Source organism: Triturus cristatus, chromosome 11 (genome assembly GCF_964204655.1).
Source record: "Triturus cristatus chromosome 11, aTriCri1.1, whole genome shotgun sequence".
Taxonomy (NCBI): domain Eukaryota; kingdom Metazoa; phylum Chordata; class Amphibia; order Caudata; family Salamandridae; genus Triturus; species Triturus cristatus.
In genome coordinates this window covers 486,921,976-486,946,035 of record NC_140594.1, presented here as the reverse complement: position 1 = coordinate 486,946,035, position 24,060 = coordinate 486,921,976, and the positions used below count along the sequence as shown (strand labels likewise).

The 24,060-nt window shown below is 47.3% G+C and overlaps 1 protein-coding gene and 1 pseudogene across 1 annotated transcript in view; both read left to right on the top strand.

Moving 5' to 3' along the window:
• ZMAT4 (zinc finger matrin-type 4) overlaps positions 1-24,060 on the top strand; it is a 2,296,526-nt gene that overhangs the window by 67,120 nt on the left and 2,205,346 nt on the right. The gene's annotated exons all lie outside the window — the stretch shown is intronic.
• On the top strand, positions 9,133-9,252 carry LOC146784458 (5S ribosomal RNA; annotated as a pseudogene).

The window sequence follows — 24,060 nt, the reverse complement described above, 5'->3', positions numbered from 1 at the left end:
CCGCCCTCCTATACACACCACCCCACGTTCCTCTGTGCTGGTCCTGGAGAGAAAGCTTTAGAAATTAAAATCGCTGCTTCTGCCAGGACTGCACCAATAACTGGTCAGACATCTCCCCGGTAAAGGTTCTAGAGGGCATGCCATCTGTCACCACGTCCATTCCCTTACAGAGCAGCGAGTTTTGAAGATGCTCAAACAGGTTGGTTACTATTAGTGAATTTTATTGCCACTGACCTGACAGACAGCGTAGCCAGTTATGCGGTTGATCGGATAGAATCATGAAGGGATCTAGAGGGAATTCCGACGGTGGCAGAAGCATTTTCTGTTCTTATGTTTTTACAGTATTGCAGTTATCTGAAACATTCTGAAATGTATCGCAGGGCTGATGGGCTCTATAAACATTCGTAATTTAACAGCAGTTTACGCATTCATAGATTTAGAAAGAGCCGCAGAGGAAGTCGTCTCAAGAGGTAAATAGTGGGGTGCAGCAAAGCTGACCTCCCACAGAGGCTGCCTCTAACATATGCAGTGGCAGTCAGAGAAAAGGCCTTTTGACTCTTTCAACCTTGTGTCTCGCGCTGAAGAGCAGCCCTGTTTTATCTGATGCTGCCCGCTGTGCAGGCGCTGTGCATGGCTGCCACCTGTCCCTGTGTCCTACATGGCACCTTCGGATTGTCCGGGTTTTGTGGTCGACAGCGATGCACGCAGTGCGATTTCTGAGTCCGTCTCTACTGTGGTAAAAAAGAAACTACAAGTCCCAGAATGCATCAGCTGCTGGAAGACTGGCTGAAGGCGTCAAGTGTTGGTGTATGCCCTCTACGACGGGCCAGTGTGGGTGGAGACTAATGCGTAAAGTTTGGCGCATCTAAGTGTGAGAGGGGGGCATAGCTACGATTGGTGTAGTGGCACTGCGGGCCAGAGTCCTGAGGGGGCGATTGAACTTTGAGAATTGCGTTATTCTACTACTCCAACAACAGTCAAATTGAAGTTTTCTTGTTTGCCACCAGGGTCCATGGCACACCTGCTATTCTACTGTTCTTTCTTCTTAAAAACAATGAGTCAGCCCTCTGCAGAAGTGACGGTGTCATAGAGGTCTCGCTGCATTCCCTCTACTACCGTGTTTTAAAAAAAGCAGCCGGCACCTTGTGTCAAGCAGAAAACCACACACAATTGTATTGCTCTGCTGCCTAATAAATTGCCGGGAAGAGCTCTGCCATATTTCACATAACGCGGCGAAGTTCCCCTCACATTGCCAAAACATGCCTGTTTGTGAGCCCAGGCTCTGAGGCAGTGACGAGGATTGCATGAGACAGGGTCACACGCGGCTCAGTGAGACTCCACGCATGGAAAGTGCATCACCGCACACACGCCGAGCGATCCCTGAAACAGTCAATGGCCCTTATTTACTCTCCCCGTAGGGGCGTCGCTCGTGTTTACCTTTCCCTGACTCAGTAGCCCTGCGTTCTCGTATAGCACTTGGACTCGGCCCGCCCTCCTGTTGTGAAAGTGCCCGTCCTGCGGCCGGCTCGCGCTTGGTAACAGGCGCCCGCTGGTTTGTGAGTGTCCAAAAATGGTAGCCGGTGTCGGGCTGGACAGTTCTTAAAACCTGAACACATCAACAGCAGATACCCAGAGCGCATCGAGAGCTGCAGAAAAAAAAACAAGCGTGCGTGCCTCGCGCAAGTAGGGGGGGAGGGGAAGTGCAGCCGAGAGCAGGCAGCGTTTCCCTTGCGGGAGCGAGCGCGATAATTACTAACACATGGCACCGTTTGTTGCTAACGCAAGGGAATCGCTCGCCAGACGTGCACGCGTTGCCATTGGAAGCAATGCAATGCATGCACGTTTTTGCCCGCAAAGCTGTGCCGATGGTTAAAGGTTTCTTCTCCTATGCAGCCCATGGGCGCTGCGTAGGCGAGACCTAAAAAAGAAATGTTGGAGCTTAGTCAAAGTTCACATCTAGACTGAGGCCTGTCTTTTTATTTACCTGCAAGGCGCATTTTCTATGGCCACATGGTCTGCTGTTTGGTTTAGAACGACCTTATGTGTCTACATAGTTACCTAATTATGATCAGAGTCAAAATAGTGTTGCATTAGCACACAAAAAGCAGGAAATTGTCATGGCCAACTTGTGCCCTTCATTCAGACTACCTCAGTGACACCTGCCAAACTCGTAAATCTTTGCTCGCCTTTATTAATCGTACTTTCCAGACTTTGTTTGGCATCATGAGAATAGTAGTAACTTCACCAAGAAGTATCTATTTTGTTCGGGTAGAACAATGCAGTTAGAGAAATGCCTTGACTGAAAAATTAAGTTTAGAAGTTCCTGCATCTTATTAATTAAAAATGACAATACTGCTAATAAAAGTAAATTGCTATATTTTCAGGAATTTGTGCTTTAGAATTGATACACAAATTACTGTTGAATGAATATATTGTATCTGACTATTTTATCCAATTGGTTGAGAACTATTTAAAAGAAAAACATATTATTCAAAACTGCATGCGATTTCATTCAAATCTGATCAGCTGGGGACAATCGGCAAGAAGAATATACTTGTTTAATATCATTTTCTGAGCAACCATAGAGAGCTGCTCACTAGCAAGTGATTTTTATCCAAGAGGACTGGTTTCTTGGAACCATCCCATCAATGCTATTTCAGGGCTAGGCTTTGGTAAAACTGCGTTTAGGCATTTATATTAGACTTCCGAAGCACAACACCTCTAGCATTGGAAATGCATTTATCACACCCACTTTGAGCTGAGGCTTTGTGAAATACATCTATGAGGTCAGAGCTTTCAACCACTGCTGCACTTGTTTCTTTGAACCGTTGGATGTGGTACTTCCGGGTTCAACTCTGTCCTGACTGACAAAGCATCATGGTTCATTATTTGGCTAGAACGACAAAAGCTTGGGCATTTTCAAGCCAGAATAAATGGCTGGCAGAAGAATGAACTAAGTTACTGATTTTATCTCCTTTTATCTCAACTTGCTTTGACTCCTTATAATATACACTTATATTTCTATAAATGTATTATTGTTTGATTGGCTTGATTCACACAACATCTCCCACTTTTCTGCTAAGTAGGGATGAGTCACCAAATGGCAGGGCTTAATTTGTGCCGGTGCTTGCCGGTGCTTAGCACCGGCACTTAATTGACAGGGCTGGGTCTATGCATCTCGCCCGGCCCGTCATTGATGTTTTTTTCGAAATTAGATTAAAATCCTCACTGTACAGTGTATGTCTCAGTCTCATCAGCGTGTGCGTGTTCAATGCAGCCTCACCTGGCAGAGCCTGCAGGTCAGAGGAGTTCAGTGCGGCTGACCGGCTGTGTGTGTGAGTTCATCGACATTCGAGTGATTCCATCGATCATGGCGGCAGAGAGGCCGCAGCCTGGTGGTAACGGTTTCACTTTCGGCTTTCGCTTCGCCGGTTTAATTGTTTAAATGTTGCAGTCAGTGAGTGGGGTGGGTGGGCTCAGTGGGCCATGCGGCGTGCGCGTCACACTGGTTTGTTTATTGGGGTGCCAGGGGCGGGCTGGATTTGTGGGTCGGACTACTCGGTTCTGTTGTTGAGTGTTCTGATGGGGGTAGGGGGCGGGGCCGCTGTACGCGCAGCGCGTGGCAGCTTTGCCCACGCGCGCCACCGCCGCCACGCCCCAGCACAACTGCAGCCTGCCAGTGCCCACTGCTAACCAGTCCGGGAGTCACACTGCGGTGAATCGCACGCCTAAAATAACCAGTTATTCCTGAGCTGGACTGCCCACGGCACGGCCCAATCGAGTAACACGGTAAGAAAGATTGAAGGAACGGCATTTTATTGCCACTGGCACGTTTGTGCAGTGCACACTGGTAACTGGAGAGGGCTGTCACAGCTGCCTTTAGAAACGCTGCCCACAGCTGTATTTTTAGCAAAACCGGTTTCAGACAGAGAATAGATTAATCAGCCTTGGGCAGTAACCGAATTAAAGTTCATGTCAGCGGTCAGCCATTAAAATTACCACTGCAACTTCAGAAACATTTAGGGTGCTACTGTCAGGGAGACTCTCCCTGGGAGAGGCTTCCGGCGAATTTAGAACAGTGACACCGATTCAGTGCGTTCAAATCGATGAAAGAGATTTGTTGATTTCTAGACATTCAAATACGCCCATTGGGTTTCAGCGAAATAATTCGCCCATTCAGTGGGATTTATCCAGTGAGGCAGATTCAGTGAGATACGAGGAGGCATACCGGTGTTCTTGCAGCGGAATAGGCGTCTGCGTATATTGCAGTGAAATTGTGTTAGTCAGTTCCGGGCACTGAGGAAGACTTAGTGACACTGAGTCACTGGGGCTGATAAGTGACATTCTGACTGTGAACATTGAGATTCAAGCCCACCTCACACCCAGTGAGATTCAAAGAGCCGAATCGCGCAGGTTTACACCCTTAGCTCAAATAGGCGGCTAGATTTAGAGAGTTTCTGAAGGGGATAGTCTCGGTTTTGGGCAGTGGGCATGCTCACTGAGTCACAGGCGTGAAGGAGACCCGGTTTATGTCAGTTAAATAAAGAGTCACTAGGTGCGAAGCGAAGCAGTGTCATGCGCGGTGGCAGTGAGTTTCCACAGGGAGTTATTTTAGGGAAGTAGCGCCCGATGGTTTCCGGCACACAGGGCTACCCACTGGACTGGAGACGGTGACATGCTTGGTGGCATGGTACAAAGCAGTTAAATTCAGACAGGGCTAGAAGAATGGTGATTGATTGTGAGTGCTGACGTGCAAAGAGGTTTGGGATGTAATGGTTGACATTTTAGCCGACTGGCAATTTCTATTTTAAAGAAGCTAGTTGTTTCATTTATACGTTTATTCTTGACTGGATGGGGCAGTAGTTAATGTCTTCTAGCAACAGCTCTGGTCATTGATTATGTAGAATTTGCAGGATAGTTTCCTGCAGCAATATTGTTAAACACGACACCAGGAACTGTCGAGGTAGTGAAAAGCCAGGGCCTGCTTTGACATGCTTAAGCAACTTGGTCGTAACACCTTGAGCTCGAGTTTTTCCTGGAAACTCTGAGGTGCAACGTACCCCTGCTGCCCCAATAATGCACCCCCACAGGAGACCCTCCATTCAGCCTAAAATGTATATCTGTATTACTGTATACACGTGAGACATCAGAAACTCATACGATCCACTCTGTAATGTGTAGGTCAACCCCTTATTTTGCTCAATGTCGCTGTAGAATGAAGCAGTCCAGGAGCACAGTTTCTGGAGACAATGAGCAGAGAAACGCAAGGCAACCCAGTAGCATTACAGCGCTGAACTGCAAAGCCTGTTATCCCGCCATTGGCAACCTGTATTGGTTGGGATGCTTTTAAAGTAAAATTGGGTGTGTGAGTTTGGATGGATGGATGTATGTGTGGGTGGGTGGGTTGCTTGGGTGGGCTGGGTGGATGGATGACGGTTCTTATACTAGGACCTAATTCCGCCCAGGACCACTAATGAGAGACTCACCTTTGTTACTACTTTCTGTACTTTGTCCAACCGTATACAGAAAACAGTGCGAAAACATTGGCAGATATTAAATATAACATCTGACAATATCTTGCCTCCTCTTTTCGCATTCAAAAAGGGTCCAAGCTTACGCGACAGCCTAGTCCATACGCGGCCTTTGTCGCATTCTACAGGTAAGACCAATACCTTGTGGTCATTACCTCCAGTCCGAGGCCATTTTCCGTGCGGCTCATGTAGTGTTTGTCCTCAGACCATCAAGACCACATCAGTGGACATAGGGACAGGCCGCCCATGGATATTAAATAATCACACAAATTGTAATTCGGAATGTGTGATTTACAGAATCACGTGCCCTTGTGCTTTACACTATATAGGGTACACCACACGTAAAGTCAAGCTCCGTATTAGCGAGCACAAAAGCACCATTCGCTGTATGAAACAATCTACCTGTCTGACTGATCATTTTCTAGCCAAGAAACACAAGGCCGATGACCTCAGGTGGGTCGTGCTGGAACGCCCTTTCATTCCTCAACATATAACAGACATCTCCAAGTTCTTATTCTCTAGAGAACAGAAATGGATTTTCAAATTGAAGACAGACACACGGGGCCTAAATGATAATATACCGTGGGCCTCCCTTTGAAACCCTATGGTCAAACATTGATTTCGCCTACTTTGGGATATGCTGAGATACAACACTTTTGATATCTGACCCTTGCCACCATCATTTGACCTTATAAGGCATTCCCTATATAGGCATACTCTAGCGAAGCGTGAGTGTAAATAAATCTACACATATATTTCTTCACTCATCGTGCCCCCAGGCACGTCTAGATGATGTTACCTTGATGTATGTGTATGCCACGGCTATACACGGGCTACGCTTTATAAGCTGTCTTTTTAAGCAAGCTTATTGCTATCATTTTTCTGTTGGGCACGCTCCAGCGACATTGGTTCCTGTTAACACCTCTTTGAGACCCTACATGTCCTGATATGCAGTTCCATAACTAAGAATGGTGTTCGCATGAATCAGCAGGGACCTATTAATATGCTAAACACGGGCTATGTCTTTGCAAGCTGTCTTTTTAAGCAGGCCCCTCCCCTGTTTTTGCCATTAATTTTTGGTGAGCGCGTCCCAGCGGCACATGAGTACATCAATAATCTCTTTCAATCTCTGTCCGCCTTTCGACACACATTTATAATCTAGAGAGGGACTTACAACATTGGCTCTCAGTTATAGAGTTGTGTATGTCTTTGCGATTTTGTTTTGAGGCCGTTGCGGTGCCGCCCCCTCTTTGGTTTCTATATGTGCATTTGCACTGATGTCTGGTGTAGGATTGCAGCTTCTGTGCATATATATTTATAAAACTGCAACAAAGCGTCTGCTGCGAAGCGTGGGTTTCTTTAACACGCATGCGCTTTTCAGCGACACTGTTTATTTGCATCTGCGCTCTGGGGTTGCACAAATACGCATGCTCTATGGCATGCGTTCTGGCCACGCGCATGCTTGTTCGTTCTGCGGCTGCTTGACGAAACTTGGCGGACCTGCACCTGATCATAATCAACAATGATTATCCCGATTGGAGTGGACATAAAAGGAGCCCTCCCCTTCCTGCCGATACCTCCCAGACGGCTCGTTGGCAAGCCTGAGGTATCGACGGACAGGTAAGGGGAGAGTCAGTCCTATGAAGGTTGCGTTTGCTCACGACATCTGTTTATGATATATTGGTCCTCTAACTGCAACCGAGGGAGGGCTTTGCAGCTTTCTAAAGTTGAGGGCTTACACCCCAAATGCCTTGGCTTCTTATATCAACCATGCCTTGGTTTTTTCAAACTAGCGAACTTGCCTACCTATTTGGGAACTATGGAGAAATACATTGCCACCTGAAACTCCATTAAATATTGAATTACAAGTCTATCCTGAGTCCTGTGTTTCCAGACCAGGGCAGGATTTGCAAACACGTTTTTAAATATATTGAATTACAAGTCTATCCTGAGTCCTGTGTTTCCAGACCAGGGCAGGATCTGCAAACACGTCTTTCCTACCTGCATGGACGTTTTCTCATGGGTGGTCTTGAGGTTTTTTGACTTTTTCATTTTTGGTTTTTTTTGTTTAAAGGTATATGTGTTGAGTATGAAGCGGACAGGTATCCATGTGCAACGTGTCTGTTTTCTCTCCACATTTAAACAGAGCGGTGCCTCCTTCTCCGAGCAGTCAGCCGGACGAGGTGAGGCAGTTCTCCCACATAAGGCTGGGTGAGTTTTTCACTATAATTCATATATTGTTGTGATGTTAACATCATTTGAGTTTTTATCAAGCAATGGCAGTGCAGAACTAGCTTTGCCGAATGGTAACCAATAATGCTGTTTTCTTGTGCATGGTGTCCATCCCTTATGTTTGACCTTTTTTGGACTCTTTTTAGGAAAGGAGACATTGTTCTTGCGCTCAAACACGAGACTGTATGTCTGGTAGGGTGGCTATTGCCACTATCTTATCCAATGTTCACATTTTGATTGCATGTTTTTTGCTTTTCACAAAATCACGTGTTTTTGGAGCAGTAGCATCTTAGAATATATTTTTTGGTCCTGAAGAAAGCCGGGTCGATCCGACCATTTCGGCTGAAACATGTCGACCACACCATAACTGAGCCAGAGATTAGTCTATATATTGGTTTGAAAAGACTATAGGCTCTTTTAGATATGAAACTTGGTTAATTCCTAATAAACACATTTTTTGACCAAGTATTCATTTTTAACCTCACATCACACATGAGCACTGCACATTCCTTGAGTCCCCAGGTCTGAGGTATAAAACCTGGCAGGAGTGTTCTCTTTCAGGAATCACTGGCCTGTGCACCTAGCAGAGCCCCTGGCGATCCGCGATTGTGGGCTCAGACCGTGATCCCTTAGAGTTCCAAATGACGATGCTCCGCCAGTAAGGGTGGGCTGATGGACTCTTACCTCCTGTTAGGTGGTGTCCCGACTACCTGTAGGATCTCATGCACTTTCTCTTAGCATTTATTGGTTGACCATTCTGTTCTCCACGGACTTCACACCTTCTGTTGGTTATTTGTAGTATTCTGATGGGATTGGAGGTGTTTTAGTCCTTAAACTAAGTATCTCTGTTTCGACCCCTTTATAAAGTGAGTTTTTTTGAATATGGAGTGTCGCCAGGGACTTTCCTGTCATATGCGACGTTGTCGAAACAAGTGCTCCAAGTATGGGGGAACACATGCAACGAGCCCACCACTTCAACTGTACTACAGACACTGACCGGCGCCCCCCGCGCCTAAAGGCGGGGCGCCCTTAGTAGCGCCACGGGACTGGACCTTCCCCCAGGGCAGAAAAGGGGGGTGAACGAAGTGACGTCATCAGGGCGCGCTGAAAGGCTATTTGAATCCGCACCCCGCCATCTTCAGCCTCTTTGTCCCTTTGAACCTCCGGCAAGCTGCAGGGGCACATCGTCAACGTGGAGGGAGTTCGCCTCGGCGGAGTGTTGCGTGTGGCACAGGAGGTTTGAGGGGGCCTAGGCGTAGCTCGCCCACATGGGGTCTGTCGCGATAGTGTATTTAATTCATTATTTCCTTTTGGAGCGCGATGCGTCCCGCTGCCATATGCGGGGGACGCGCCGTTGTTTTGCGTGTATTTCCGTGGAGCATACCACCCTGAATGCGCCCGATCTCGTCCGATCTCGGAAGCTAAGCAGGGTCGGGCTTGGTTAGTACTTGGATGGGAGACCGCCTGGGAACACCAGGTGCTGTAGGCATTTAAAACAAAGATGAAACCAGTGGTGGGTGCACGCGCGCTGGTGGTGTAAAATTAGCATAACATTTTTGATAAAGGCCGCGTGGCAATATGAACCATACTGTTTGTACTGCGAGGCGTCTCGCTGCGATATGCGAGGAGACGCCCCCCCCTCCCTTTTGTTGTCGAGGGTATTCGCGCTAAAGTTTTTCGAATAATAATGCGTTTTGCACATACTGGAGTGTCAGATGCGGGGGACCCGCCGATGTTTCGCGCGTATTTCCTATAAAAGGCAGCGTTTTGATAGGAACCTTACTGTTATTAGTGCGAGGCGTCTCGCTGCGATAGGCGAGGGGACGCCCCCCCCCCCTTCTTTGTTGTCGAGTGTATTCGTGCTAAAAGTTTTGGGAACAATATTGCGTTGCACATAATGGAGTGTCCGGTCGGTTGCCGTGATCCGGCCCGTGGTGAGAGGCAGTGGGTTCGAACAATTTGGCCGTTCGCACCCATAGTTGTTGGTGCAATTGTTTGGTGTAGCAGCGGCTATACCGCGTTACATCTAGGCATTCGGTGCTTGCCATATTATTTCACTAATTGATCACTCCCTCGCTTACCCACGCCAGGCAGCGGGAGCGGCTCGCGGTTGGATTTTTCCTTAGAGCCTGATGAGGCGAGGTAAAGACACCCTTGAGATAAGTTCATGGTCCTCCAACTTCTACACAGGGCTGTCGAGCCCTGTATGTCGGCGGTGGAGCGATACTATCCACGCAGCTCAGGAGGCGCGGTTCGCCTAAAACAGTTAGCTCACAGGTACAGAGGGGGGCCGCCCCGTAGCGGGTAAGATGCGGCTAAGATGTGGCTTGCGGTGAGAGGCGGCCCTCGGCTTTCGCATCGCTTGCGCTTCATGTCAAAGTCATTAGCCCGGTTCTTGGTATATATTCTACTTACGATTGGGAATGTTGCTTTCTTAATGCGCTGCATGCCAAAGAACTTTTTCAGGGCACCATTAGATCTAGCAGTGCGCTTCATGCATAGAACTTTTCAAGGCATCATAGTCCGGTGATTTGTTCTTCTGTATCCTTGCTGTGAACGCGTATGTATAACAACATATATAGCGGAGGTAGTTGTATTACATAATATTAGAAGTCTTGCGCATCATGCCACCGGCTTCCGGTATTGGCTGTTATTTATTGTCCTGGAACTGTAAGTTGTGTACCGGTGGGTGATTTACAGTGACTTACTTCTATCATAATAATTAGCATAAGATGTAAAACAATATGGCTAATCATGGTAGTCGTTTCTCAGGGTATCAGAAGTCGTTGCTGGGCATCATGCCGTCGGCTCCCTGGACTTGCTGTACATCCATGCGTCATGCTTGGGTGGAACGGGACAGTCGGACGAGGCAGAGGTATTAAACATATGCAGTCAGGTTAGGGGGGTGGATTGGTAGAAGTGCCTAATGTGCCATCATTTTGCGCAGTCCAAGTTCATGAATTAACTGTTTCGCCTGTAATTAGCCCCGCTAAACCATTCTTAGATGATTGGGTATTCTAAGGGGCCATTTGTAATAACACTGGTCATTAATTCGCTTTTAGTGGGCATGCGCTGCGCTTGGAAGTTCATCCCATTCCTGCAACTGGGGGTTTCAGCATACTTTTACACCGTCGGGAATTAACGACTTCATCGATCTTTAGGAAAGCACATTAATTGTGCGCTGCAGTTATTATTGGTCAGCACAACCCGTCGGGGCTGACGGGGTAGTCCATAGGGGTCACTCGGGCACACCCAGTTGACATGCACTGCATGTTGAAGTACATCTCATTGCTGCAAAGTGTGTTTAAACACACTGGGTCTGTGTCTCCAGTCAGTTCCCACGGTTAAGGAGTCATGCTGTTCTTATGTACATTTCAAATTGAGACAGGGAGTTACTTTTTCATTTTATCTGCACCTGAATTATTGGCCTGCCATGGAAGCTGTACACTTGCATTGTTTAAGGTCCCGGGTGCCATTCCCGGCGGGCACACCAATGCATACAAAGGCCGCATGCTAATAGCGGGTATTCTTACTGGTGGGTGTACAATTTATGCCAATTGGCGCAGTAGCACACCGCTGCGCACAGCAACTGCACGCTAGTAGAGGGCATTGCTTCCGGGTGGGCGTACGCTTATTACCACTCTCGGTACATTGCAAGGAGTCAGTGGGATAGGGGCTGCACGTGGAAATACTGAGAGCTGACCCAGCCCAGTTTCAATAGGCGCCGGATGGTACCTGAATCCACACGCTATAGGTCACCTGGTACAATGCATATACAAGTTCTCTAAACAGCAGGATTTGCGGACTGGCTTTCCTTCATTGATAAGGTACACGTTAGAATGGGCTTTTGCAGGCACAGCTGAACAGAACTTTGCGTACTCGGGTAGCTCCCATTACACCAACTCCAGTAAGGTTATGTAGTCCAGTTGGAACTCTGTAGATCTAAAACCAGACAATGCTGTTATTTTAAAGGCAGCACATACTCATTTCCGTTTTATGTTACCAGCAATAAGGAAATCAGCCATTGGTCTCAGTCACTTTTAGTACGTTTGGTCCCAATACTCCCGTCAGGGGCAATAACCAAGTTTCCTGGGGGTAACACGGTACGGTTAAAATTGCCAGTCATAATGGTCCTGGTGGCTAAGTCTCTGAGGAATGTAAAGCAGCTTGTTTACCTTATAATCTCTTGATTTACCAAAATGAAAAGACACTACACAGGTATTTATGTCAAATATATAGGTATTTATTGCTAAATATACTCTACGAATCACTTGATGAGATTAGAGCCAGGTAAACATTTAAAGATCAACAATTCTCAATAAATGAAGGACAAAAATGGCTGTAGCCCTAGGGGCGTACCAGACCATATATTAATATAAAAAAAAAAAAAATGGTTTAACAGTTCAAAACTTTTACATTCTTCCAGTTATCTGTGAAACGCTAGGGTCAGTTCGGCACAAGGGACATAAGCTATGTCTTGCCAATATAATCACATGGCTGGTGTGATAGTTTAGGGGGAATCACAGTATAGGGGGAATCAGCCTTGGCCTGAAGGGGAACGTCTCATCAAGTGCTCATGGTGCTGCTAAGAAGTCAGGAAACAGATGAAATTTTTTCTGCTTACAATTACCCTTGAGCCGCTAGTGCGGGGGAACCAATTCTGGCATGGATGTAGTTTCTTGTTATGTTTTCACGGTGATGCCAATAAGTGTTAGGAGACAGGGGAAAAACATTCTCGAGGCCTGGTTGCAGGAGGACCCTTATGAAACCCAAATTTACAATCACCAGTTTGTGCCGATATGGAACAGATAATTTATTCCTTTCACGTTGGTGTCTTCTGCGAGGGACATAATAACTGTTAGGATAGTAGTCAGTTTGGGGCGGAACGGTGAGTATGGTGGCGTGGGCTACCGGGTCTGATTAGTTACCAGGCAATAAATTAAATCATCCAGCCGCTGCTTCCCTCGACCAAGGGCAACGCCATCTTCACATAGTGTAGGCCATGCGGGGGTGGGAGGAATTAATATAAAGAAGCACATAGCAGAGGATACGGTAACCGGAGGCTCCCTGGTAAAGATGGTTATGGGGTACAAGGTACAAACTTCACCTCGGGCACAGGGTAATTACCCGGCAGGTTCTACATTATCATGGTAACTCAGCCATTTATACCCCTGTGACAGCCTGCAACCACAGGTCGTAACATTAAGGGGCGAAGCAAAAGCAGCCTTTTCATACCCCCGTGGCGGCCTATAACCACAGGTCCTAACCAGTAAGGGGCAAAGTAACACCTCTCACAAAGGGAGCAGCCTTGTCAGTGGGTGGAGCAATAGCTCAGAGGGTGGCAGTGCAGGAGTCCAGCCCAGCGCAAGTCTGGCTCAAGAAGGTCTGTTGATGGACACAAAATAGGTAGCATAGCTGAGTGGTTTTAGGCTCAAGGAGGTGCCTGGTTGGTAAGTAACTATGAATGATGTCAACAGGTAACGGTATGGGGCAGTAGTTCTTCTTTGTCTGGCTGGCGACAAACGGGACTGACCTGCCGGTAGTCCCGGACGTCACCTGACTGGTGACAGAGTTCGGACCCCTGGGGTCCTGGTCTTCATGGGTATATCGAAGAGGCATACCGGAGAGGTTCGGGAGAGTACACTTAGGGTTGCACTAAGGTTGCCGGCATCCCGGTGGGCAGATTTGCTATTGTAGGCCCTAAGGGACTAGTTTCCTTGGGGAGGGAGGTGGATATCATAAAGTAAAAACAGGAGATAGTGTTGGGCCTTCCCAACTAGGTGGGCTTTAAGAGAGGCTTCTGGACAATATGCCTGCTACTGAGGTTAGTTGCCAAGATATTTATCTAACGCATTCTTGGGCCTGGTAAATTATCACTTGACTGTAAGAGGGAGCGCTATTACGCCACCGCTCAATGACCATTGGTCTGAAGGGAAGTTTCTATATGTGGTCGGTAGGATAACGCAGGCAGTATAAGTTAAAGGGGTTCTGGTTAAGGCCAAGGACAAGCTAGGGAAGAAAGTGATACGGGCGACCAGTAAGAGGAAGGCAGCGGGTCCAACACTTCCTCCGCTGTCCCGAGAGTCCAAGGGAGTCTAATTGGGTGGCGCTAGCATCTAGGCACCCGTACGGGCGGAAATTTTATGGAGGGCCTGGGATAGTAGTTCCCTTTAGGATAACGGTGGAGGAACTACAGCTGGTGACAGGTTCCGGGCATGGGGTCAAGGATTAATTCAGGGCAAACAGGAGATAGTGTAAACTAGTCTCTTCACAATTCGATAGTCACTGAAAGGGGGCAGGTAATGCATCACAGGACGGCCCAGATAACAAAAGAGAGAGGTGGAATCAGGATGGAGGTCATAATTTTGGTAGACGGGCAGTGGCTCATATAAACAATGCTAGGGGCCATTTGGGAGCACAGTTAGCGCGGGGGGAGGGCGAGCGTGCCAGGGAGCTTCTCGCCCTGTGGCGGTTAAACAACTGGATGGCCCCCAGAAAGGGGTAGGAGCCACATGTGCAGAGGGTAGGCGGAAGGGGGGGATTGGCCTGCTGGTGGTCCCTGACTCTTCTGCCCTAACCCACAACCTATGGACTGAGGTGAACCCTGGGGAGGCTGCCTGAGTGCAGGTACCCCGGTGGGCATGCCAGTGTGCCATGAGGGGCCCTGGTTTACAAGTAGTGCAACTGTTCGCTGTAGCGCGTTGGGGCCTCCTGGCACAATGTGCACAGCAGAGTGGGGGCTTGGTGGGCCGAGATGGCCAAGTTCAAGTGTATGGCCAAGTTCAAGAGTTCAGATGTAATCTGGTGCATATCTTCTTTACTGCCTTTGACAGGCCAAGGCCACTAAAGTGTACGGCCAAGCTCAAGCTCAAGTGTAATGTTGTGCCTAATTGCCCGGCAGCCTTCGTCAAGTTAATGCCACTAAAGAGTGATGCTTTGATAATTGTATATCCAAAAGGGATACTGTTACTCTCGTGTTGGTCACTGGTGAATTACCTGTTTCGTGAATAAAAAGGCTACGCCATGAACAACACGCTCTGTTTCTGAGAATCCTTGGGCAAATGGGAAGAGTGAATGTCACGATGTGCGCCTACTATATGAACATACGGCACGGGCAGAAAGGCAATCACTGCCATTTACAATTCCCTTCGACCAGATGTGATCCCCCCCCTACTAGCACCACTGTGTGAATTCTGGGAAACAACATTATCAACTAGAATTACTGACAAACAATGGGCACAATGCATGGGGATCCCCAAGATAAGATCCACAAATGTGTGCCTGAAATTCACCCAATTTAATTATCTCAACCATGCATATTTTACCCCCATACATTAGCACACATGTATCTAACATCCATTGATATCATCGTCCATCAGAGCGTCAAAATCACATAGTTTTGATTCTATGGTTAGATCGCTCCATGTAGCTAAACCAACTGATAGCCATTCCATCAATTCTGGATGCTTGAGGCAAGTGTAAAGACTAGGATTCACCTCAAGGGGGAGGTCTGGGGCATAGGGTGGTGACTGGTGTCTAGACAATACAAATTTCATTCAACCATTTTGTGCTGCTGTTATCAGGATGCTGCCTTATCTCTTCTGTAATCAGGCGCGCAACACCCATTGGACTCAAAGGGCTTCAGTCCCGCCCCCCCCTCCTCCCCTCCCCCGTCGTGTGTGGCAGCCCAGGCTGAGACAGCTTCCCAGGCACGCACACAGCCGCACCCGAGCACTTCACAGGTCTTTAAGAGACCATTTGCATGTTAATGAGGCCTTGCTGTTGTTTCACCCCTTCTAAGAGCCCCTGCACCCCTGCAGCTCCACTCTGCCTATTGCTTAAAGATTCAGACCCCCCCCCGAAATGTTTTCTTAGTCCCCAACGAAATTTGGCTCTAGTTGCTCCTCTGTCTGTAATGTTGTTTTGGAACCGTACATGCATTACAGCATGGCTGGCTGTCGCAGCCACATCGCCCAGTGGTCTAATTTGGCAAGGTTACTTTTCGCCAACCAACGCATAGGCCACTGGAGTTGTGCCGCTGTGTAATAATGTTCATAGTTAGGCAGTCCCCGTTCGCCTTCCAATAGGGAAAGGTATAGTTTCGAGAGTGTCGCCCTGGAGCCGCCCCAGATCAGGGACACAAGTAGCGTCCTTAGGTCCTGAAATATTTTCTGTGGGAGTCTCTAAGGGAGAACTGCGAAAATGTACAGGAGTCCGGGGAGTAAGAGCATCTTGGGGATAACAATTCGACCCATGGGGGACAATGGCAGATTGGTCCAGAACGGGAGTGAAACAGGAGCGCCAGCGATCACTTTGCCGAAGTTGCCTATGAGGTCTGCCGGGGAGTGGTAGATCTGGACCCCTGAATATTAAAAAGAGTCGTAGGATCTGGTGAGTGAGGCATTTGATAAGTTCCGCCTCTGTTCCATGGGAATAGGTGTGTTTGGGAATAGTACCAATTTAGACCCGTTTATTTTCAGGCCGGAAAGCCGGGCATGAGCGTCCAACAGCTCTGTAAGGCCCGGTAAGGCCTCATTTTGGTTACAAAGGTAGATCAGCGTGTCATCTGCATAAAGAGAAACTAAATGCCACTGTGTTTGTAGCCGTATGCCCCAGTCCAGGACGTGGCTGCGGAATGCACCTGCCAGAGGTTCCTTGGCCAAAGCAAATATTATTGGTGAGTGTGAGCAACCCTGCCTGGTTCCCAGCTCAATCTCAACAGGGGGTGAAACGATACGCCCCGTCTTCACCTTGGCTCGGGGGTTAGTGTACAATATCTTTACCCACCATAGGAACTTAGGGCCCATAACAAACCTCACCAGCGCTGCCAGCAGATAATCCCAGCCTGAAGTATTGAATGCTTTTTCAATATCTAAACCAGTGATCCAATGCTGTTCCCTTGTCGAATGTGCCCATTACAACAGCTTAAATAAACTGCACAGATTTCGACCTGTGTTTCACCCTCGAATGACCCATTCTGATCCGTGTGGACCAGTAATTTGACATTGTCTATTAACCTGTTAGCCAACATCTTTCCCAGTAAGTGTAACGTGCGATACGAGCTCATCTGGACTGGGACCCTGCCAGGCTTTGGCAGTACCACCAGTGTCGCCTCCCAGAGAGAGGGTGGTAGTATACCATGATCAAAGGATTCTTTGTAGACGGTATGTAAGTGGGGAGCTAACTGCGCCAAGTATACTTTGTAAAACACAGAGGGCTATCCGTCTGTCTCAGGGGCTTTGCCTTTTGCCAGTTGTTTAATAGTTTCAGAAATTTCAGCCTCATAAATAGGTGCCTCTAACACTGCGTATTGTTCCTGTGTTATCTGTGGAAGCGCCGCTTGCTCCAAGAAATGTTGCATTTCCTGAGGGTCACAAGGGACGGGGGCTTTGTATAATGAGCCATAGTATTTGTGGAGTGAGTCGTGATCTGCTCTCGCGTATTAGCCCGTTGGCCGTTCGGGGCATGAATAGCCATAGGGGGGGTGCAAGGAGTCATATTTTAACAACCATGCTAGTATTTTGCCCGCGTTGTCACCCTCTGTATGTAGTATGGCTAGGTATTGTTTATCATCCAATGCGCAGAGTTTGTTCAGAGTTTCCTTATGCGTCAGTCTGGCTTTGGTTAGTGCGGGTACTATGTGCGGGTCCTTGGGGGAGATACGTTTGCAGCGCTGTATCTCTGCTTCCAGCTCCTTTAGTTCTTTAGTGAATGACATGCGAGCCCCATACTTTTTTAATGACCTGCCCACGGAGAGCCATTTTTGAACGCATCCCATTCTATGCCGGCATGTGTCGCAGTGCCTTCGTTAGACTGAAAATACAATGTAATGAATTGTAATATGGAGGCGTGAAGGGTGGGGTCCTTGAGTGCCTCCAAGGGAAGACGCCAAGTTGATATACTGGAGTTATGTATTCCCCAGGTTAGCTGCAAGGAAACAATCTTTACAATGCAGTCATTACATCGCACTACATTTACAACGCAGTCATTACATCGCAACATCCTTTACAACATATGTCACTACAACGTAGCCATTACATTGCATGTCACTACAACGCATGACACTACAATGCATGTCACTACAATGCAGGCATTACACTGAATGTCATTACAACGCATACCATTACAACGCATAGTACCCCTACACTATCCAACACTTACCCTACTGTTGCACCCCCTTGAGTTAGAATAGTAATTTTTACCTCCTACAATATACAACACTTACCCTACTGTTGCACCCCCTGGAGTTAGAATAGTAATTTTTACCCCTACACTATCCAACACTTACCCTACTGTCGCACCCCCTGGAGTTAGAATAGTAATTTTTACCCCTACACTATCAAACACTTACCTTAAATGTAATATAATGGTATGCGTTGTAATGGTATGCATTGTAAAGGTATAATGCGATGTAATGGAATGTGTTGTAAATGTAGTTTTAAAAAACTTGTTGTAGTGGCATGCGATGTAAATGTGTGCATTGTAAAGGATGTTGCGATGTAAAAACTGTGTTGTAAAGGCATGCGTTGTAAATGTATGCATTGTAACGTCGTACATTCTTAGCTGCAATTACAGGGGACTGTGATCCCACAGCGTGCGGGCTATGTATTCAGCGTGTGATACTTTAGATGTAGCAGTTTCCTAGCAATATATTGCATTGATTCTAGTGTGCAGATAATGGATATTGGAATAGTGTGAATATATCTGCTCTGTGGGGTGTTGTCCACGCCAGGCATCACTTAACTGCATATGTGTGACCCAGGTCTTCATATGTTGTGCAAGTCCAATGGCACGTGTCCCTGGGAGTGGGGGACATGAAAGGTCAAATTCAAGTTTAGGGACACAGTTATAGTCCCCTCCCCATTATGTTGGTGCCATTGGGTCTTTAAGTAGTGTTGGGGTCAATGTTTGCAGGAATGTGGATTGCCTTGAATTAGGTGCCTTTAGAGAAAACAGTGTTATAGGGAGACTATCCAGTAGTCCCTCTGGCCTTGGGGATCGACATGCATGTGTAGCGTCAGCAGCGGATTTCCTGGGGCCACCCATATCAAGGTGCCCCTGGCATAACCAGAGTATGTTTCCCAATTATTGTGCCCCTCCAGCGTTTACACAATGATTTGAGTGTTTGTTGAGTAAGATGAGTCTCTTGTAAAAGTGCCACTGAAACCTTATGACGGCGCAGATATTTATATACTTTATGGCGTTTGACACATCCAGCTAAGCCCCGCACATTCCAGGTCAGCAGTAGGAAACTATTCCCATGCGTCTAAATAACTAGAGACGAACTGAGGGAAAGGATGGGGCTGTGTTTGTACGAGTTGCAGTGTTTGCATGCCCTCCTCATGGAGGTCATGATCCTGATAAATGTATTGTTAGCATCACACCTTATGTGTGTTTCTTGTGGTTGTATGGTATGGACAGGGTCTGAGAAACAATCAATGAGCTGAACTTCCCACCCCAGGCTAGTTAGCCAACGGACAAAAGGCCATCAGTACTGATATGCAAACATAGCACTTGAGAGAACAACAGAAAAAAAGAGAGAAAAACACTGAACAGAATAACAGAAAGGGTGCTAAAGGTAAAAGGATAAAAACAGAAAGAGCCAAATGAGTCTCTATCAGACACTTATTGTGTGTGGGGCGTAGTGGTTCTGCTTCTTTACAATCATGTTCTCTGTGGCCTCCATAATTCTGCTTGCTCACCTGAGCCATAGGATTTATGAATGTTGGACATAATAAGGTTGCCTCCCTTATGTAGGTTGTGGTGGCGTATCACACATTTGTAGCGCATGTCCTGTGAGTGACTAAGGACGTTCACCCCAATTCTTCCCCCGGTTGGGGCATCACTGTTGGGCCTCCGCCTAATATCGCCAATTGTTTTGAGTCGAGAAAATGATGCACCTGTTCTGGTGTGCTGTCTATCTCTGACTCCAATTGTGAGCGGGAGATAGGATGACCATCCCTTTCCGCGTATTTGAGGGCTTGTTCTCTCTCCTTTGCTGCTTGGACTTTCGTGGGGGTGCTGCCCTTTTTCCCTACCTCTACACCCACGTTGAGCTGCATTTCTCCACTGTTGGCGAGGTTCTACCTCTGATGACTTTGGGGCAGGTGCCAAGCCATTCTGCTCTATCCAGCTTCAAGCTTCTTTGAGGGTGTGGCTGAAAATATTGCAGTTCTCATGTTGTATACACAAAGTGGCTTGGTATTGCAGCACGTATTTGAGTTTGTGGCTGCAGAGGCAGCATTTGACTTCCATGAATGATGACCTATGATGCTGCGCCGATATCGTGTTGCCGGGATAAATGTGCATTATGGTGTCCTTGATTGGCCATGGGCCCATGTCACCTGCAGGATGCCGTCCCTGTCGCAGTAGTTAAATAGGTGTGCAACCACCTGCCTCAGAGGGTTGACCCGAGCGAGGGGGGCCCCCGGCATCCTATATGCACACTCAGCTGAGAAGAACTTAGAGTGCTTGCCTTTAAGGATACCTTCAGAGACTCAGGTTTCAAGGTACAGTTCTATACTTTGCCCGTAGATGTGTTCGGGTAGGCCTACTAAGCACACAATGTTTCTGTGGGATCTGCCCTCCTGGTCATCAACATGGTTTTTCAAATATTCCACCTCTTCCTGCAACGATTTAATCTGGGCTGCTGTCAAAGTCACCCTAGGTCCTAAAGATGTTATCTCAGACTCAAATTCCTCCACTTTATCCTTCAATTTTTTGTGATCTTCCCGTAGAAATCCCATTTCAGCAGACAGTGTGTCAATTTTGGGAACCAGAGTGGACTTAATATCTATGACTGCCGACATGAGTTTGTCAAACAGATGTGAGAGGTCAACTTGGATTGTATTGCCAGTGGCTGTTCGCTGCCCTTGGTGCTGGGAGACTGATTTGTTGCATCTATCATTTGTGGTTGTTGTTTGACCGCTTTGAGTTTCCCCATCTTGTGGGCAAAGATGCTGTGTATCTGTGTCCTGTGCATGATGTTGCCGACCTTCAGGGAAGGCGTCCACTCAGTAAGGTGCTTACGGGTAGCGCTGTAGGAGAGTGCGCTCCTTAGTGAAATGTGGATGCACATCAAGTTGTTAGAGCACTGCCAGTGCCCAGGACTTAGTGAGTGTATGGATCAGAAGGACCACGCCCCTACAGGCTCACCTGATGCTATAGTAAACCTTTGCTGGGTGTTATGTGTCACTGCAAGAGAAGAGGAAGCAACCAAGTGCACCAGTTCATGCCTGTTGAGTCGTAGGGGTCTCGCTCTGCAGCGAGCAGTGATACTGAGTGGCGCATGGTACACGTGTTAGTGCCTCTTAGGCCCCGCCGACCGCTCGCTGTGATATGCCTTGCAGCACATGGGCATACATCCTTCCAGTGGACCGTGGGATCGTGTTCCCTTACAAGTGCCTGTTCTTGTGTGGCTTGGGGGTGCAGAGCATGTATCGGGCAAATTCAGGTTTCAGTGTTCACCCCCACTCACTGTCAGTGCTCGATATCTCCAAGTCCAGATCAACAGCTCAACTGGGGGGAGCCAGCTACCTTCAGTGTCCATCATATTCAAGGTTCCTTGCAATTACAATGGCACTATGCAGTAGATTATGCAGTGTGATGGAGAGCCCAGGCTGCTGAAGGTGAGGAAGGGCTTAACAGGCATGGCAGTTAGGCCCGTTCCTGGGGGCCGAGAGGAGGCACGATCGAGTAGAAAGTCAGCCCCACGGGTGTCCCCAAAGTTTCACAATTGGGCCTCAGGGAGTGGGAGGATGGCGGATGCGGCCCACACCGACTCAGTCACACGAGCCTCCAGCCAGGATTCCACGCAAGTCTGGGGTGACACGCAGCGGGTCTCCAGGGCCAGGCCGCTGTGTGCTTGTTGCTCCTATTTGCTCCATAGATGATGTTTAGGGGTTGGGAGCTGGCAGCCTGATTAGGCAAAATTCTGCAACACTCACAGGGGGCAACTGTCCACCATCCACGGGTGCTTCAGGAGGCTTGCAGGGGCTGAAATCAGGATATTTGGTGGGCCAGTGGCGGAGCTAGCATAAAAAAGCATCTGCTCCCAATGCCGCCTTGGCCACGCCCCTTGAATTAAATCAAGTTTACTACTGAAAGACAGCACATGCATGTCAGCACACAGTAAATCTGGCATGGGTGTTTGATTTTCAAAAATTTCCAAAGCTTGTTGGTTTTGCTGGGTGCCAGACAATCCCATGCCCTACAAACGCAGCTACCCACATTCCAACAGTCATTGTAATTCAAAACAAAAATCTTAACATTTTTCCAATGCTCTTTGGGGCTTTTATTTTGCCCAATAGCAGGCCTACTGTAAAAATAGTAGACCACACATGTGGCCTACAGGTTTTCTTGATAGATGTGTGGAAAATGCTGATTTGTAGCACTTTTGCCACTCTTTACAGATTCCTCGACTTTTCCTCACAGAAATGTGAAAAAACTTTGCAGGACATTCTGAGTATGAAAAAAAGTAGTGGAAACCTCTCAAGCCACACCACTCTAGACTCCCCAGGTCGTCTAGTTTAAAAAAAAGTTCCAATCTTTGTTTCTGGGTTTTTACTTTTCCAAGTCACAGGCCCACACAGGTGGGATACTGTTTTCATCTAGAGAAATGTGAAAATGCTAAGTAATAATAATAATAATCCACATTTGTAAAGCGCGAACAATCACCCCTAAGGGTCTCTAGGCGCTGGGGGCCGTCAGGAAGATTAAGCAAGCTATTGCCCAGAGTCACATGGTGCTGGGCTAATCTGCTGCTGGCGCCGGGGATCGAACCGTGATCCCCAGATTCCGGAGTCAGTCGCCCTGGCCGCGGCGCCAAACCTCATTTGCACATTCCTGCAAATTCTAGAACTTTCTCACACGTAAATATGAGGAAGTTCTTATGTTAGCCTAAAGAGATAATGTACTACAATAGGGGAAAAACAAAATTGGCAGTTTTTCCCTCACCAGGCTGATATAAAACATTTTTTATAATATTTCCACTTATAGGTACAAAGCACCCTACCACTGGAGACCTAGGGTAGCACATTAGGGGTGACCTATATGTACAGATAGGGTAGTTTAAGATTTTGGAAGCACCTTCAATTCCAAAGCCAAATTTGCATATAATTTTACTTTAAAAGCATCCTGCAAAGCTTTAGGGAGCAGGCCACAGCAAAGGTTTCCCTTTCAATGACACACCATCTTTGTTCTCTTAGGAGAAGTCGCCTTCTAATGAAGACAACTGGCTGATATAGGTCCTCCTCATTTACTTGTGCCAACACTGCCCAAATCTCCTGTTCTGAAGCATCTGTCTGAACCACAAATTCCTTTGTGTAGTCAGGGGCCAGTAACACTGGTGTGGAACACATAGCCTCCTTCAGAGTGTCAAAGGCTTTCTGACTCCCTGAAATCCAAATGAATTTCTTGGGCTGCTTTTTAAAGGTGAGTTCTGTCACTGGTGTCACAAAAGTCCCATAGTTATGAACAAACCTTCTATAATACCCAGTCAGGCCAAGTAAGGCCCTAACATGTGTCCGGGTTTTAGGAGCCTCCTAATCCAGAATTGTCTGGATTTTGAGTTGGAGAGGCACTGAGCAATGGACTATCAGAGGGCTCAGTTACCCCCAGCTCCAACATCTTATCCACCTCAGCTTTCATGCTGGCTCTGACCAGGTCAGACAACACGTATAACTTGTTTTTGACAGGTAAGCTGCCACCAGTGTCAACCTCATGTACACATCAGTCAGTGATACCTGGGGGTCAAAGGGAACAGACCAGCAAGCTGCCCCAGTACCTTCTTACTGTCTTTGTGCTGCTGGTCTGTCAACTTTGGAGAAAGAACCACTCCCTCCACTGACCCATCTTGGAAATTATTGAGGTCTGGCAATGGCTTAGTTTCCTTCTTTTCTCATTCATCAATGACCATCAGCGGTCCCGCCGCCGCGCAGCGAAACTCGTAATCAGCCCCTAAATGTTGCAAGGTGGTTTATTAGTAGGTGTAGGTGGGTACCTACCACTAGTACTATTCCACGATCACAATATAAGGTCCAGTCAAGGTTTCAATAAAATATTCCCTTGTTCCAGCCTTGGTAGCTGGCTGCGAGCAGGCAGGCTTAACTTAAGAGACAGATGTGCAAAGCATTTAAAAAACAATACATTAAATAAATAAGACACAACACTCAATAAAAATCCAACACCAATTGATAAAAAGATTTTAATGAATAAATGACAAAAAACTACAAAATCCAATGTAGGGTACTGGAGATATGAATTGTTAAAGAATAAACACATTCTAGTGCTTAAAAGC